General features: G+C 42.9%; 1 pseudogene; it reads right to left on the reverse strand.

The window, feature by feature from the left end:
- Positions 1-519: 519 nt before the first annotated feature.
- On the reverse strand, positions 520-1399 carry LOC111179893 (protein LTO1 homolog pseudogene; annotated as a pseudogene).
- Positions 1400-5991: the final 4592 nt, after the last annotated feature.

Raw genomic sequence — 5991 nt, forward strand, 5'->3', positions numbered from 1 at the left:
AGAGCACGTCCTGGCTCCCTGGGGACAGGGCTGGCCTCTCCTTCTCTCAGCCAGATGCCCACGTCCATGGCCACAGGGGACGATGCCCTAGGACTCCACGGGGCATAGCAGGGACCTGCAAGCAGGAACCCCAAGCCTGTGGGTGTGACTGTGCGTTCCAGAGCGGGCACCAGGAGACAGGGCTGGAGTCCCAACTCTGCCACCCAGTGCCCTTGGATCAGGCACTCTCTTGGGCCTCCGTTTCCTCATCTATAAGACGGGAATAACGCCCACCTCATGGGTTCCTGAAGGGACTAAATAAAACATGAGAAGCAGGTCACAGCACTGGCACATCTCAAGGGTCAATAAATGTCACAGAACCCATCACTCCTTCCCATTAACCTGCTTTGTGTCAAGCAGCCCTGTGGCTCTCATTTTTAAAAAAAACTATCCCTCTGAGCACTGACCAAAGCCCAGGGGGTAAAGGGGAGGTTTATCCTATCCAGAGCCAACCCGAGTCTAGATCCAGCCAGGCCTGCCAGGTGATGAGAACCCGTGAGCCAGCGGCCTGGACCCTGGACCAGAGAAGAGTAGCCCTGCGAGAGCTCTGCCAGGGCCATGTTCACACTGCAGAGCAGTCAGGACCCAACAAAGGACGGGCTTGTGTGGAGGGGCCCCATGGGGGGCACCGAGGCAACCCGGCAAACCTCAGGGGAAGGAAGCCTGTTCATAGGCCAAGTTGGAACCCTCCCTGCAAAACAATGAATCCCCCATCATTGTTTTGCCTTTAATCACATTTTTAAACACTTAACATACGAACATCTGTTCCTTGATGTTTCGTCTTTGTGCATCTGTCATCCTCAATATTAAAGTCTGGAACCTTCTGCACTAATTTTAAAGTCGGGCTGAACGTTTAGTAATGAACAAAGCTGCTTAAATTTCCCCCTAATTCTGTCTAAGTCTTCGTGAAGTTTATCATTAAGTAGGGTCAGCATAAGGGAATTTCTGAATCATTCCAATCAACGATTCTAAGACATTCATCTTTTTGCTGTCTTTCTCAGTGGCGGAACCGTGCAGGAGACGTCTCCGAGCAAATGCAAAACCTTGGTAGCGCACCCGATCTCAGATCCGATTTTAGCTCCATGTAACGTGCCATACTGTCTTCCTTCAATCATATCCAAACTACTTCCTTCTTCATAGCCTTCCCGATACCCTTCCCCGTGAACACAATGGCGTCGAACATGTCCTGACTCCCGGGCCGGCAGCCGGCCCGACCCCAAACCCCGCCCCTCGAGCTCCGGCACCTTGCGCTGCGGCCGCAGACCCGCGAGGCTTGGGCACGGACGCTTAAATGCACTTTTAAAATTAAACTATAGGCTGAACCCCCAGGACTTAGTATAGCTATAGAACAATGCAACTGAGAAAGAAAATATAATCAGAAGGTGAGAGGTGGGAGGCTGGGCGGTGGGGTGGTGTCTGCAAGTCTTCATCTTAGAGGATGAGATGCTGCCTATTGTGGATGGAACAAAAAAGAAAGCTGTTAGTATATACTGAAAGTTACAAGGATTTCCAAAGAAGGATTAAAAAATGGTGGTATTGGGAGGATGGGAAGGGGAAGTAGGGTGTGTGCTAGGGACTTGCTCATCTAGGTACGATGGCTGTAGTGGGTGCAACCAGTGCCCTGCCCAGACACCTGGTCCTGCCCATGGCAGCACACAGCGGCTCTGTGTCCAGTTGCCAGCTTCTGCATTTCTTTGCTCCAGGGTTTTGCCTGCCAGAACTCAACTTTGCTGACAGGAGCAGCCCTAAACCAGTGATCCTGGGCTCCGTTGTCCACTGGCTCCATTTTGCCCTGGGGTCTGGCTCCAGGTGCCCACAGTGGCAGCTGGTTTGGTGATGTACCCTTTCCTGGCTGCCTTCCCCACTCATCTTACTTCCCCATCCTGCCCTTGAATCCTTGTCTCATGGTCTACTTCTGAGGGAACCCAAACTTAGGCAGTCTGCCCCCCACAGTTCTGAAAATAAGAGCAGAAGCATTTTATTCAGAGAAACAGCTGACAGACGTACGGGGAGTTACCTCTACCTGGACCAGGACTGGAGGTGGGAAGGGGTGGAACTGATGCCTTCAAATAGATGCCTGTATGTGTACCTGAAAAACAATCATTTGAAACATAAAGCAAGCTGGAATAATGTGACAAAAGAAACCAAAAGAAGAGAGCACAAATGTATATGGGCGGCCTGGCCTGGGCTCTAGGTCCAGATCCCTTAACTTTATTTTTTTTTTTTACATCTTTATTGGAGTATAATTGCTTTACAACAGTGTGTTAGTTTCTGCTTTATAACAAAGTGAATCAGATATACATATACATATATCCCATATCTCCTCCCTCTTGCGTCTCCCTCCCACCCTCCCTATCCCACCCCTCTAGGTGGTCACAAAGCACCGAGCTGATCTCCCTGTGCTATGTGGCTGCTTCTCACTAGCTATATATTTTACATTTGGTAGTGTATATATGGCCATACCACTGTCTCACTTCGTCCCAGCTTACCCTTCCCACTCCCTGTGTCCTCAAGTCCATTCTCTATGTCTGTGTCTTTATTCCTGTCCTGCCCCTAGGTTCTTCGGAACCTTTTTTTTTTTTATTTTAGAAAAAATAGATTCCATATATATGTGTTAGCATACGGTATTTGTTTTTCTCTTTCTGACTTACTTCACTCTGTATGACAGACTCTTGGTCCATCCACCTCACTAAAAATAACTCAGTTTCGTTTCTTTTTATGGCTGAGGAATATTCCATTGTGTGTATGTGCCACATCTTTATCCATTCATCTGTCGATGGACACTTAGCTTGCTTCCATATCCTGGCTATTATAAATAGAGCTGCAATGAACACTGTGGTACATGACTGTTTTTGAGTTATGGTTTTCTCAGGGTATATGCCCAGTAGTGGGATTGCTGGGTCGTCTGATAGTTTTATTTTTAGTTTTTTAAGGAACCTCCATATAGTTCTCCATAGTGGCTGTATCAGTTTACATTCCCACTAACAGTGCAAGAGGGTTCCCTTTTCTCCACACCCTCTCCAGCATTTATTGTTTGTAGATGTTTTGATGATGGCCATTCTGACCCGTATAAGGTGGTACCTCATTGTGGTTTTGATTTGCATTTCTCTAATGATTAGTGAGATTGAGCATCCTTTCATGTGTTTGTTGGAAATCTGTATATCTTCTTTGGAGAAATGTCTATTTAGGTCTTCTGCCCATTTTTGCCGATCCCTTAACTTTGCTTGAACATGTCAGTCACTTTTGAAAGAGAGCCATAAACTGAGGTACATTATTGCATGGATCTGAACAGATGAAAAATATTCTCTGCAGATACTGAAAAAAGTACAACTTTAATCATAGTAATGGGGGATAAATATCCTTCCCACCTTGTTTTCGCTATTGAGTAGGAAAAGACACACAGAATACATTGGTAATCACTGTAGAAATGAGACGGGATTTGTTAAACACTCAGTACTTTATGTGGCACTACTTTATGCTCTTATATAGAACACTACTGCATAGTTGTCATTTGTAAAATATTTTGTGTTTTGGGTTTAAATATGGATGCTTGTTGTTGGCATTTTCCCGATAGTACACCATGTCTCGAATGGAAGCTATGACCCAGGACCCCGTAGAAGCAGTTCTTGATGCCCCAAAAGACCTGCACCAAACTATTACAAGTAACCGTCATGGCCTCCATCCTCCACTGGGTGGCCGACTTCTCCCAGCTCTGCGGACTGCAGATACCCGGAGCTTCTCAGCCTTCTCCCTTTGCCTCCATCTGGAAAATCACTGGGTTGCCTCTGGCCAGATTTGAATTTCCTGCATGAACCATCATTGCCTTGTTTAGAGAAGGGAAGGTAGGGTCAGCTTGTTACCATTCCAGGAGAGAAGGTGACAAAGAAGGTCCTTTATGTGTAACATTGAAGAGAAAGGCTTGTTCTTATTTTTTTTAGACAATTTTTCAAAAATAGAAAAATTCCGTTTTACAAGTCAAATTAGAAATGATTGAAAAAAAAAAACAAGCATTACTGGTCATACACAGAGTTATATTTAAATGTTCAGATATGAAAACTGTGACCATAGAAGATATTTTGGGATATTTGTTTTAATAGTGTGATGAATATTTTTTCATTTGCTTAAAATATTTTGAGAAGTGTACTCATAATTCAAGCTTGGAAGTACAAGGAGGGGTAAAATAAGTGTAAAAATAAAATAAAACAAACAAGTAAAATGCACCACAGAATTGTTTACTCACAAAATTGAGTTTACTCTATTCTCCTTTGTTTTTTGTTTTGTTTTGTTTAAACAAGAAGTTGTTTTCCTTGATTGCACTGTGGTTGACATGTTTTAAAAGCAATACAGTTTAGGTTTCAGATTAAGACAAGCTTGCTCTGGTATATCCCTGGAATAATTAGCATCATGGGAAAAATTTAATATTACTATTAGGCAAATCAATCTGTATTTTTGGATTAATCTAAAGTATCCTTCAATTCTAGTAAACAGGGTTTTTTTTAGTGCTAAATTCTTATTTCAATGTTATGCAACTGCATAAGTATAAATATTTGTTCGATGTACAATTGTGACATCCATAGGGAATTTCTCAGGGGAAATAAGACTGCAAACACTTTATTGCACAGATTCTAACAACTTTGAATCAGAGGAAAATAGAAATTAGGATGGGGAGGAGAAATGGTAGGTTCTGATGTAATGATGCCCCTCCCCATATGACAGTGTCCACCAGCTGCTCACCTGTTTTCCCAACTTCCTCTGATAGCAGGAACTGAGAAGTGCCAGCCTTCACCTCCTTTGCCTCTTTTTTCCTCCTTCCTCTCACCCACCACTCTTTGAGTTGTTTTTCCCTATCATTTTTTAACTTCTCAATTGTCTCTTTCCCCTTGTTTGTTAACTTATCATTAAAAAAATGCAAACTGGTCACCCCACAGCCTGATGCCTTCAGAGGAAAATGCTCGAGAACTGAAAAAGAAAATCAAGATAATAAAACTGGCCTTCTTAAATTGTTATAGTCCTTCAACCCTGCCTAATATTGGGATGAGCTTTTCAGCTCATTTCCCTCAAGATTCAGAGAAATGTCAGTGCTTGAAAAGAAAACACAGAAAGGATCCAGAGCTGAGATCTGGTGTAATCTGGCCAATTTTTAGCCAGGAGTACAATTTTCTCATCAAATGATCAGTATATAGAACTAATAAAAAAGATTCTTATAAAAATGAGAAAGAAAAGATTATAAAAGTAAAGATTGAAATTATAAGGCCTATTCAAAAAGAATAGAACATATTGGTATAGATTTCCAGTTTTAATTATTATTATTGTTTATTTTAATTCGGGAGATATTGTTTTTAGTGTGTGATACTGATTCTGAAATCTACTTGACATTTAAACACTGATTAATACTAATGATTTTCACCAGGTCTCTCTGGGTCTCTCTCTTTAAGCCCTAAAACTTGACTGCACATTAGAATCACCTGGGTGGGGGCCAGGAGCGGACCAATTAAATGAGAATCTCTGCAGGTGGGATATAGGTACTGCCTCCCGCCCCCCCCCCCCCCCCCCGCAATGATTCCAGTGTGCAGCCAAGGTTGAGAACCACAGCAAACTTGTTTCCTTCTGACCACTGCATTTAAATGATGTCATTAATGGTTGAGATGAAAGGACTATAAATAAAGGGTAATGTTCTCTGGCCTCCTACAAAGAGGAGAGCAGGATAGAGAGCTGATAGGATTAGATGACAGATTAGACAGAGGTTTAAAGGAAATTGTGGAGTCAAGGGTGACTAAGTTTTTGACCCAAGAAAGATAGAATGATGAAGTTGCCTTTTATCGAGATGGAAAGACTATGTTAATACCAAAAAAGGTGGGGCTGAGTGGGCAGGTAGAGAACTGGGTTTGAAGCATTTGAAATTTGAGATGCCTCTGAGATATCTAAGGCAAAATTCCAAAAGGCATATCTGGA

Source organism: Delphinapterus leucas, chromosome 1, assembly GCF_059928025.1.
Source record: "Delphinapterus leucas isolate spDelLeu-1000000601 "Yukka" chromosome 1, BTC_Dleu_Yukka2, whole genome shotgun sequence".
NCBI lineage: Eukaryota > Metazoa > Chordata > Mammalia > Artiodactyla > Monodontidae > Delphinapterus > Delphinapterus leucas.